Source organism: Salmo salar, chromosome 27 (assembly GCF_965601325.2).
Source record: "Salmo salar chromosome 27, fSalSal1, whole genome shotgun sequence".
In the NCBI taxonomy this organism is placed as follows: Eukaryota; Metazoa; Chordata; class Actinopteri; order Salmoniformes; family Salmonidae; genus Salmo; species Salmo salar.
In genome coordinates this window covers 6,976,286-6,988,513 of record NC_138317.1, presented here as the reverse complement: position 1 = coordinate 6,988,513, position 12,228 = coordinate 6,976,286, and the positions used below count along the sequence as shown (strand labels likewise).

The following is a 12,228-nucleotide window of genomic DNA, read 5'->3' as shown; positions in this document are numbered from 1 at the left end:
AAGGCCCTGGATTTAGGCTCAAGTCTCTCTGGAGGATTGGCTTTGTATCACAATGCTGTCATCTTTGATGTTGTCATTGTTCGTGCAAGGCTTCAGTGTGGCTATCTCTTTAGTCAATCCATACTTTTGCAGCGTTTCTATATTTTTACAAGGGAAATAAGAAATGTTGTGTGTAGTCGCACCCACGAGTACAGAACACATTGAATTAGCACTACATTGCCTTACCTGGTCCTGTGCTATAGCGGTGGCCCTCCTACCAGTTGGCCGAGATACACCTTTCTGAGCTTGTTGAAGGGCACTACAAATGTGATCTTCAGACAAAGCAGCAAAAACAAATGGTGTGTTGACACAGGAAGAAAAAGCAAAGTGATATAAATGAAGAATACAAAAGGAAAAAGGAGGAAAATGTTGTGTGACGTCAAACCCACGAGTGCAGAACACAATGAATTAGCAGCACATTGCCTTAACTAACTCGTCCTCTGCTGTAGCGGTGGCCCCGCAAACCAGTTGGCTGAGATCTGCCTATCTGAGCTTGTTAAAACTTCTTATGGGCATGTGGGACTGTAGCGTCCCACTTGGCCAACATCCGGTGAAATTGCAGAGCGCGAATTTCAAATTACAGAAATATAAATATTTTACATTCATGAAAATACAAGTATTATACATCAAAATAAAGCTTAACTTCTTGTTAATCCAGCCGCTGTGTCAGATTTCAAAAAGGCTTTACGGCGAAAGCACACCATGCGATTAATTGAGGACAGCGCCCCGCATACAAAAACATGGAAAACATTTTTCAACCAGGCAGGTGCGTCACGAAAGTCAGAAATAGCGATATAATAAATGCCCTACCTTTGAAGATCTTCTTCTGTTGGCACTCCAAAGGGTCCCAGTTACATCACAAAGGGTCCTTTTGTTCGATAAAGTCCTTCTTTATATCCATAAAAACTCAGTTTAGCTGGCGCGCTTCATTCAATAATCCACCGGTTTCCCTCCTTCAAAATGCATACAAAATGAATCCCAAACGCTACCAATAAACTTATCCAAACAAGTCCAACAACGTTTATAATCAAACCTCAGGTACCCTTATACACAAAGAAATGATCAAATTTAAGACGGAGAAAGGTATGTTCATTACCGGAGAGAAATAACAAAGAACGCGCTTTCACCCACGCGCATGGAAACACTTCAGCCAAAATGGGAGCCACTTAGAAAAACTACAACTTCTAGCTCATTTTTCCAAAAACCAGCCTGAAACTCTTTCTGTTGACATCTAGTGGAAGCCCTAGGAACTGCAATCTGGGAGGACTTCGCCTCATAATAAACATGAAAGCCATTGGAAACAGTGGAAGGCTGAATTATTTTTTTTTTGGATGGTTTGTCCTCGGGGTTTCGCCTGCCATATCAGTTGTGTTATACTCACAGACATCATGTTATCAGTTGTAGAAACTTTAGAGTGTTTCCTATCCAAATCTACCAATTATATGCATATCCTAGCTTCTGGGCCTGAGTAACAGGCAGTTTATTTTGGGCACGCTTTTCATCCGGACGTGAAAATACTGCCCCCTACCCAAGAGAGGTTAAAGGGCTCTATAAATGTGCTCTTCAGACATAGCAGCAAAACAAATAATGTGTTGAGACAGGAAGAAAAAGCAACGTGATATAAATGAAGGACACAAAAGGAAAAATGAAAAAGAAGAGAGCGATATTAATGGGAGCTTAGCAGGCTTAGGTAACAGATGGCAAAGCGTGGGGTCATTGGCAGTGAAGGGTAGTGTGGCCGAGTGGTCTAAGGCGCTGGATTTAGGCTCCAGTCTCTCTGGAGGCGTGGGTTCGAATCCCACTGCTGCCATCATTCTTGTTTTTTTTGTGCACGTCTTCAGTGTGGTCAATTAAAACTTTGGTAGCATTTCCATATTCAAACAAGGGAAATAACACCGCTGGCATCTTTAGCACTAAATTGCCTTAACTACCTCGTCCTGTGCTATAGTGGTGGCCACACCCACCAGCTGGCCGAGATCCACCTTTCTGAGCTTGTTAAAGTGCTCTACAAATGTGCTCTTCAGACATAGAAGCAAGAACAAATGATGTGTTGGCACAGGAAGAAAAAGCAACATGACATAAACGAAGAAAATGAAATGAAAAAGGAAAAAAGAAGAGGTTGAAATTAATGGGAGCTTAGCAAACCTAGGTAACAGATGACAAAGTGTGACTTTGAGGAAGGGGCTGGGTAGCGTGGCAGAGTGGTCTAAGGCCCTGGATTTAGGCTCAAGTCTCTCTGGAGGATTGGCTTTGTATCACAATGCTGTCATCTTTGATGTTGTCATTGTTCGTGCAAGGCTTCAGTGTGGCTATCTCTTTAGTCAATCCATACTTTTGCAGCGTTTCTATATTTTTACAAGGGAAATAAGAAATGTTGTGTGTAGTCGCACCCACGAGTACAGAACACATTGAATTAGCACTACATTGCCTTACCTGGTCCTGTGCTATAGCGGTGGCCCTCCTACCAGTTGGCCGAGATACACCTTTCTGAGCTTGTTGAAGGGCACTACAAATGTGATCTTCAGACAAAGCAGCAAAAACAAATGGTGTGTTGACACAGGAAGAAAAAGCAAAGTGATATAAATGAAGAATACAAAAGGAAAAAGGAGGAAAATGTTGTGTGACGTCAAACCCACGAGTGCAGAACACAATGAATTAGCAGCACATTGCCTTAACTAACTCGTCCTCTGCTGTAGCGGTGGCCCCGCAAACCAGTTGGCTGAGATCTGCCTATCTGAGCTTGTTAAAACTTCTTATGGGCATGTGGGACTGTAGCGTCCCACCTGGCCAACATCCGGTGAAATTGCAGAGCGCGAATTTCAAATTACAGAAATATAAATATTTTACATTCATGAAAATACAAGTATTATACATCAAAATAAAGCTTAACTTCTTGTTAATCCAGCCGCTGTGTCAGATTTCAAAAAGGCTTTACGGCGAAAGCACACCATGCGATTAATTGAGGACAGCGCCCCGCATACAAAAACATGGAAAACATTTTTCAACCAGGCAGGTGCGTCACGAAAGTCAGAAATAGCGATATAATAAATGCCCTACCTTTGAAGATCTTCTTCTGTTGGCACTCCAAAAGGTCCCAGTTACATCACAAAGGGTCCTTTTGTTCGATAAAGTCCTTCTTTATATCCATAAAAACTCAGTTTAGCTGGCGCGCTTCATTCAATAATCCACCGGTTTCCCTCCTTCAAAATGCATACAAAATGAATCCCAAACGCTACCAATAAACTTATCCAAACAAGTCCAACAACGTTTATAATCAAACCTCAGGTACCCTTATACACAAAGAAATGATCAAATTTAAGACGGAGAAAGGTATGTTCATTACCGGAGAGAAATAACAAAGAACGCGCTTTCACCCACGCGCATGGAAACACTTCAGCCAAAATGGGAGCCACTTAGAAAAACTACAACTTCTAGCTCATTTTTCCAAAAACCAGCCTGAAACTCTTTCTGTTGACATCTAGTGGAAGCCCTAGGAACTGCAATCTGGGAGGACTTCGCCTCATAATAAACATGAAAGCCATTGGAAACAGTGGAAGGCTGAATTTTATTTTTTTTGGATGGTTTGTCCTCGGGGTTTCGCCTGCCATATCAGTTGTGTTATACTCACAGACATCATGTTATCAGTTGTAGAAACTTTAGAGTGTTTCCTATCCAAATCTACCAATTATATGCATATCCTAGCTTCTGGGCCTGAGTAACAGGCAGTTTATTTTGGGCACGCTTTTCATCCCGACGTGAAAATACTGCCCCCTACCCAAGAGAGGTTAAAGGGCTCTATAAATGTGCTCTTCAGACATAGCAGCAAAACAAATAATGTGTTGAGACAGGAAGAAAAAGCAACGTGATATAAATGAAGGACACAAAAGGAAAAATGAAAAAGAAGAGAGCGATATTAATGGGAGCTTAGCAGGCTTAGGTAACAGATGGCAAAGTGTGGGGTCATTGGCAGTGAAGGGTTGCGTGGCCGAGTGGTCTTAGGCGCTGGATTTAGGCTCCAGTCTCTCTGGAGGCGTGGGTTCGAATCCCACTGCTGCCATCATTCTTGTTTTTTTTGTGCACGTCTTCAGTGTGGTCAATTAAAACTTTGGTAGCATTTCCATATTCAAACAAGGGAAATAACACCGCTGGCATCTTTAGCACTAAATTGCCTTAACTACCTCGTCCTGTGCTATAGCGGTGGCCACACCCACCAGCTGGCCGAGATCCACCTTTCTGAGCTTGTTAAAGTGCTCTACAAATGTGCACTTCAGACATAGAAGCAAGAACAAATGATGTGTTGGCACAGGAAGAAAAAGCAACATGACATAAACGAAGAAAATGAAATGAAAAAGGAAAAAAGAAGAGGTTGAAATTAATGGGAGCTTAGCAAACCTAGGTAACAGATGACAAAGTGTGACTTTGAGGAAGGGGCTGGGTAGCGTGGCAGAGTGGTCTAAGGCCCTGGATTTTGGCTCAAGTCTCTCTGGAGGATTGGCTTTGTATCACAATGCTGTCATCTTTGATGTTGTCATTGTTCATGCAAGGCTTCAGTGTGGCTATCTCTTTAGTCAATCCATACTTTTGCAGCGTTTCTATATTTTTACAAGGGAAATAAGAAATGTTGTGTGTAGTCGCACCCACGAGTACAGAACACATTGAATTAGCACTACATTGCCTTACCTGGTCCTGTGCTATAGCGGTGGCCCTCATACCAGTTGGCCGAGATACACCTTTCTGAGCTTGTTGAAGGGCAATACAAATGTGATCTTCAGACAAAGCAGCAAAAACAAATGGTGTGTTGACACAGGAAGAAAAAGCAAAGTGATATAAATGAAGAATACAAAAGGAAAAAGGAGGAAAATGTTGTGTGACGTCAAACCCACGAGTGCAGAACACAATGAATTAGCAGCACATTGCCTTAACTAACTCGTCCTCTGCTGTAGCGGTGGCCCCGCAAACCAGTTGGCTGAGATCTGCCTATCTGAGCTTGTTAAAACTTCTTATGGGCATGTGGGACTGTAGCGTCCCACCTGGCCAACATCCGGTGAAATTGCAGAGCGCGAATTTCAAATTACAGAAATATAAATATTTTACATTCATGAAAATACAAGTATTATACATCAAAATAAAGCTTAACTTCTTGTTAATCCAGCCGCTGTGTCAGATTTCAAAAAGGCTTTACGGCGAAAGCACACCATGCGATTAATTGAGGACAGCGGCCCGCATACAAAAACATGGAAAACATTTTTCAACCAGGCAGGTGCGTCACGAAAGTCAGAAATAGCGATATAATAAATGCCCTACCTTTGAAGATCTTCTTCTGTTGGCACTCCAAAAGGTCCCAGTTACATCACAAAGGGTCCTTTTGTTCGATAAAGTCCTTCTTTATATCCATAAAAACTCAGTTTAGCTGGCGCGCTTCATTCAATAATCCACCGGTTTCCCTCCTTCAAAATGCATACAAAATGAATCCCAAACGCTACCAATAAACTTATCCAAACAAGTCCAACAACGTTTATAATCAAACCTCAGGTACCCTTATACACAAAGAAATGATCAAATTTAAGACGGAGAAAGGTATGTTCATTACCGGAGAGAAATAACAAAGAACGCGCTTTCACCCACGCGCATGGAAACACTTCAGCCAAAATGGGAGCCACTTAGAAAAACTACAACTTCTAGCTCATTTTTCCAAAAACCAGCCTGAAACTCTTTCTGTTGACATCTAGTGGAAGCCCTAGGAACTGCAATCTGGGAGGACTTCGCCTCATAATAAACATGAAAGCCATTGGAAACAGTGGAAGGCTGAATTTTTTTTTTTTTGGATGGTTTGTCCTCGGGGTTTCGCCTGCCATATCAGTTGTGTTATACTCACAGACATCATGTTATCAGTTGTAGAAACTTTAGAGTGTTTCCTATCCAAATCTACCAATTATATGCATATCCTAGCTTCTGGGCCTGAGTAACAGGCAGTTTATTTTGGGCACGCTTTTCATCCGGACGTGAAAATACTGCCCCCTACCCAAGAGAGGTTAAAGGGCTCTATAAATGTGCTCTTCAGACATAGCAGCAAAACAAATAATGTGTTGAGACAGGAAGAAAAAGCAACGTGATATAAATGAAGGACACAAAAGGAAAAATGAAAAAGAAGAGAGCGATATTAATGGGAGCTTAGCAGGCTTAGGTAACAGATGGCAAAGCGTGGGGTCATTGGCAGTGAAGGGTAGCGTGGCCGAGTGGTCTAAGGCGCTGGATTTAGGCTCCAGTCTCTCTGGAGGCGTGGGTTCGAATCCCACTGCTGCCATCATTCTTGTTTTTTTTGTGCACGTCTTCAGTGTGGTCAATTAAAACTTTGGTAGCATTTCCATATTCAAACAAGGGAAATAACACCGCTGGCATCTTTAGCACTAAATTGCCTTAACTACCTCGTCCTGTGCTATAGCGGTGGCCACACCCACCAGCTGGCCGAGATCCACCTTTCTGAGCTTGTTAAAGTGCTCTACAAATGTGCTCTTCAGACATAGAAGCAAGAACAAATGATGTGTTGGCACAGGAAGAAAAAGCAACATGACATAAACGAAGAAAATGAAATGAAAAAGGAAAAAAGAAGAGGTTGAAATTAATGGGAGCTTAGCAAACCTAGGTAACAGATGACAAAGTGTGACTTTGAGGAAGGGGCTGGGTAGCGTGGCAGAATGGTCTAAGGCCCTGGATTTTGGCTCAAGTCTCTCTGGAGGATTGGCTTTGTATCACAATGCTGTCATCTTTGATGTTGTCATTGTTCATGCAAGGCTTCAGTGTGGCTATCTCTTTAGTCAATCCATACTTTTGCAGCGTTTCTATATTTTTACAAGGGAAATAAGAAATGTTGTGTGTAGTCGCACCCACGAGTACAGAACACATTGAATTAGCACTACATTGCCTTACCTGGTCCTGTGCTATAGCGGTGGCCCTCCTACCAGTTGGCCGAGATACACCTTTCTGAGCTTGTTGAAGGGCAATACAAATGTGATCTTCAGACAAAGCAGCAAAAACAAATGGTGTGTTGACACAGGAAGAAAAAGCAAAGTGATATAAATGAAGAATACAAAAGGAAAAAGGAGGAAAATGTTGTGTGACGTCAAACCCACGAGTGCAGAACACAATGAATTAGCAGCACATTGCCTTAACTAACTCGTCCTCTGCTGTAGCGGTGGCCCCGCAAACCAGTTGGCTGAGATCTGCCTATCTGAGCTTGTTAAAACTTCTTATGGGCATGTGGGACTGTAGCGTCCCACCTGGCCAACATCCGGTGAAATTGCAGAGCGCGAATTTCAAATTACAGAAATATAAATATTTTACATTCATGAAAATACAAGTATTATACATCAAAATAAAGCTTAACTTCTTGTTAATCCAGCCGCTGTGTCAGATTTCAAAAAGGCTTTACGGCGAAAGCACACCATGCGATTAATTGAGGACAGCGCCCCGCATACAAAAACATGGAAAACATTTTTCAACCAGGCAGGTGCGTCACGAAAGTCAGAAATAGCGATATAATAAATGCCCTACCTTTGAAGATCTTCTTCTGTTGGCACTCCAAAAGGTCCCAGTTACATCACAAAGGGTCCTTTTGTTCGATAAAGTCCTTCTTTATATCCATAAAAACTCAGTTTAGCTGGCGCGCTTCATTCAATAATCCACCGGTTTCCCTCCTTCAAAATGCATACAAAATGAATCCCAAACGCTACCAATAAACTTATCCAAACAAGTCCAACAACGTTTATAATCAAACCTCAGGTACCCTTATACACAAAGAAATGATCAAATTTAAGACGGAGAAAGGTATGTTCATTACCGGAGAGAAATAACAAAGAACGCGCTTTCACCCACGCGCATGGAAACACTTCAGCCAAAATGGGAGCCACTTAGAAAAACTACAACTTCTAGCTCATTTTTCCAAAAACCAGCCTGAAACTCTTTCTGTTGACATCTAGTGGAAGCCCTAGGAACTGCAATCTGGGAGGACTTCGCCTCATAATAAACATGAAAGCCATTGGAAACAGTGGAAGGCTGAATTTTATTTTTTTGGGATGGTTTGTCCTCGGGGTTTCGCATGCCATATCAGTTGTGTTATACTCACAGACATCATGTTATCAGTTGTAGAAACTTTAGAGTGTTTCCTATCCAAATCTACCAATTATATGCATATCCTAGCTTCTGGGCCTGAGTAACAGGCAGTTTATTTTGGGCACGCTTTTCATCCGGACGTGAAAATACTGCCCCCTACCCAAGAGAGGTTAAAGGGCTCTATAAATGTGCTCTTCAGACATAGCAGCAAAACAAATAATGTGTTGAGACAGGAAGAAAAAGCAACGTGATATAAATGAAGGACACAAAAGGAAAAATGAAAAAGAAGAGAGCGATATTAATGGGAGCTTAGCAGGCTTAGGTAACAGATGGCAAAGCGTGGGGTCATTGGCAGTGAAGGGTAGCGTGGCCGAGTGGTCTAAGGCGCTGGATTTAGGCTCCAGTCTCTCTGGAGGCGTGGGTTCAAATCCCACTGCTGCCATCATTCTTGTTTTTTTTGTGCACGTCTTCAGTGTGGTCAATTAAAACTTTGGTAGCATTTCCATATTCAAACAAGGGAAATAACACCGCTGGCATCTTTAGCACTAAATTGCCTTAACTACCTCGTCCTGTGCTATAGCGGTGGCCACACCCACCAGCTGGCCGAGATCCACCTTTCTGAGCTTGTTAAAGTGCTCTACAAATGTGCACTTCAGACATAGAAGCAAGAACAAATGATGTGTTGGCACAGGAAGAAAAAGCAACATGACATAAACGAAGAAAATGAAATGAAAAAGGAAAAAAGAAGAGGTTGAAATTAATGGGAGCTTAGCAAACCTAGGTAACAGATGACAAAGTGTGACTTTGAGGAAGGGGCTGGGTAGCGTGGCAGAGTGGTCTAAGGCCCTGGATTTAGGCTCAAGTCTCTCTGGAGGATTGGCTTTGTATCACAATGCTGTCATCTTTGATGTTGTCATAGTTCGTGCAAGGCTTCAGTGTGGCTATCTCTTTAGTCAATCCATACTTTTGCAGCGTTTCTATATTTTTACAAGGGAAATAAGAAATGTTGTGTGTAGTCGCACCCACGAGTACAGAACACATTGAATTAGCACTACATTGCCTTACCTGGTCCTGTGCTATAGCGGTGGCCCTCCTACCAGTTGGCCGAGATACACCTTTCTGAGCTTGTTGAAGGGCAATACAAATGTGATCTTCAGACAAAGCAGCAAAAACAAATGGTGTGTTGACACAGGAAGAAAAAGCAAAGTGATATAAATGAAGAATACAAAAGGAAAAAGGAGGAAAATGTTGTGTGACGTCAAACCCACGAGTGCAGAACACAATGAATTAGCCGCACATTGCCTTAACTAACTCGTCCTCTGCTGTAGCGGTGGCCCCGCAAACCAGTTGGCTGAGATCTGCCTATCTGAGCTTGTTAAAACTTCTTATGGGCATGTGGGACTGTAGCGTCCCACCTGGCCAACATCCGGTGAAATTGCAGAGCGCGAATTTCAAATTACAGAAATATAAATATTTTACATTCATGAAAATACAAGTATTATACATCAAAATAAAGCTTAACTTCTTGTTAATCCAGCCGCTGTGTCAGATTTCAAAAAGGCTTTACGGCGAAAGCACACCATGCGATTAATTGAGGACAGCGCCCCGCATACAAAAACATGGAAAACATTTTTCAACCAGGCAGGTGCGTCACGAAAGTCAGAAATAGCGATATAATAAATGCCCTACCTTTGAAGATCTTCTTCTGTTGGCACTCCAAAAGGTCCCAGTTACATCACAAAGGGTCCTTTTGTTCGATAAAGTCCTTCTTTATATCCATAAAAACTCAGTTTAGCTGGCGCGCTTCATTCAATAATCCACCGGTTTCCCTCCTTCAAAATGCATACAAAATGAATCCCAAACGCTACCAATAAACTTATCCAAACAAGTCCAACAACGTTTATAATCAAACCTCAGGTACCCTTATACACAAAGAAATGATCAAATTTAAGACGGAGAAAGGTATGTTCATTACCGGAGAGAAATAACAAAGAACGCGCTTTCACCCACGTGCATGGAAACACTTCAGCCAAAATGGGAGCCACTTAGAAAAACTACAACTTCTAGCTCATTTTTCCAAAAACCAGCCTGAAACTCTTTCTGTTGACATCTAGTGGAAGCCCTAGGAACTGCAATCTGGGAGGACTTCGCCTCATAATAAACATGAAAGCCATTGGAAACAGTGGAAGGCTGAATTATTATTTTTTTGGATGGTTTGTCCTCGGGGTTTCGCCTGCCATATCAGTTGTGTTATACTCACAGACATCATGTTATCAGTTGTAGAAACTTTAGAGTGTTTCCTATCCAAATCTACCAATTATATGCATATCCTAGCTTCTGGGCCTGAGTAACAGGCAGTTTATTTTGGGCACGCTTTTCATCCGGACGTGAAAATACTGCCCCCTACCCAAGAGAGGTTAAAGGGCTCTATAAATGTGCTCTTCAGACATAGCAGCAAAACAAATAATGTGTTGAGACAGGAAGAAAAAGCAACGTGATATAAATGAAGGACACAAAAGGAAAAATGAAAAAGAAGAGAGCGATATTAATGGGAGCTTAGCAGGCTTAGGTAACAGATGGCAAAGTGTGGGATCATTGGCAGTGAAGGGTAGCGTGGCCGAGTGGTCTAAGGCGCTGGATTTAGGCTCCAGTCTCTCTGGAGGCGTGGGTTCGAATCCCACTGCTGCCATCATTCTTGTTTTTTTTGTGCACGTCTTCAGTGTGGTCAATTAAAACTTTGGTAGCATTTCCATATTCAAACAAGGGAAATAACACCGCTGGCATCTTTAGCACTAAATTGCCTTAACTACCTCGTCCTGTGCTATAGCGGTGGCCACACCCACCAGCTGGCCGAGATCCACCTTTCTGAGCTTGTTAAAGTGCTCTACAAATGTGCTCTTCAGACATAGAAGCAAGAACAAATGATGTGTTGGCACAGGAAGAAAAAGCAACATGACATAAACGAAGAAAATGAAATGAAAAAGGAAAAAAGAAGAGGTTGAAATTAATGGGAGCTTAGCAAACCTAGGTAACAGATGACAAAGTGTGACTTTGAGGAAGGGGCTGGGTAGCGTGGCAGAGTGGTCTAAGGCCCTGGATTTAGGCTCAAGTCTCTCTGGAGGATTGGCTTTGTATCACAATGCTGTCATCTTTGATGTTGTCATTGTTCGTGCAAGGCTTCAGTGTGGCTATCTCTTTAGTCAATCCATACTTTTGCAGCGTTTCTATATTTTTACAAGGGAAATAAGAAATGTTGTGTGTAGTCGCACCCACGAGTACAGAACACATTGAATTAGCACTACATTGCCTTACCTGGTCCTGTGCTATAGCGGTGGCCCTCCTACCAGTTGGCCGAGATACACCTTTCTGAGCTTGTTGAAGGGCACTACAAATGTGATCTTCAGACAAAGCAGCAAAAACAAATGGTGTGTTGACACAGGAAGAAAAAGCAAAGTGATATAAATGAAGAATACAAAAGGAAAAAGGAGGAAAATGTTGTGTGACGTCAAACCCACGAGTGCAGAACACAATGAATTAGCAGCACATTGCCTTAACTAACTCGTCCTCTGCTGTAGCGGTGGCCCCGCAAACCAGTTGGCTGAGATCTGCCTATCTGAGCTTGTTAAAACTTCTTATGGGCATGTGGGACTGTAGCGTCCCACCTGGCCAACATCCGGTGAAATTGCAGAGTGCGAATTTCAAATTACAGAAATATAAATATTTTACATTCATGAAAATACAAGTATTATACATCAAAATAAAGCTTAACTTCTTGTTAATCCAGCCGCTGTGTCAGATTTCAAAAAGGCTTTACGGCGAAAGCACACCATGCGATTAATTGAGGACAGCGCCCCGCATACAAAAACATGGAAAACATTTTTCAACCAGGCAGGTGCGTCACGAAAGTCAGAAATAGCGATATAATAAATGCCCTACCTTTGAAGATCTTCTTCTGTTGGCACTCCAAAAGGTCCCAGTTACATCACAAAGGGTCCTTTTGTTCGATAAAGTCCTTCTTTATATCCATAAAAACTCAGTTTAGCTGGCGCGCTTCATTCAATAATCCACCGGTTTCCCTCC

At 42.3% G+C, this 12,228-nt stretch overlaps 5 non-coding genes across 5 annotated transcripts; all 5 read left to right on the top strand.

Annotated features, from left to right (window-relative positions):
* The first annotated feature begins 1,767 nt into the window (after positions 1 to 1,767).
* Positions 1,768 to 1,849, top strand: trnal-uag (transfer RNA leucine (anticodon UAG)). The gene has a single exon. It is a non-coding gene; the product is annotated as a tRNA-Leu (tRNA).
* A 2,165-nt stretch (positions 1,850 to 4,014) lies between these two features.
* On the top strand, positions 4,015 to 4,096 carry trnal-uag (transfer RNA leucine (anticodon UAG)). The gene has a single exon. It is a non-coding gene; the product is annotated as a tRNA-Leu (tRNA).
* Positions 4,097 to 6,261: 2,165 nt separating this feature from the next.
* On the top strand, positions 6,262 to 6,343 carry trnal-uag (transfer RNA leucine (anticodon UAG)). Its single transcript has one exon. It is a non-coding gene; the product is annotated as a tRNA-Leu (tRNA).
* A 2,165-nt stretch (positions 6,344 to 8,508) lies between these two features.
* Positions 8,509 to 8,590, top strand: trnal-uag (transfer RNA leucine (anticodon UAG)). The gene has a single exon. It is a non-coding gene; the product is annotated as a tRNA-Leu (tRNA).
* Positions 8,591 to 10,755: 2,165 nt separating this feature from the next.
* Positions 10,756 to 10,837, top strand: trnal-uag (transfer RNA leucine (anticodon UAG)). Its single transcript has one exon. It is a non-coding gene; the product is annotated as a tRNA-Leu (tRNA).
* The last annotated feature ends 1,391 nt before the right edge of the window (positions 10,838 to 12,228 follow it).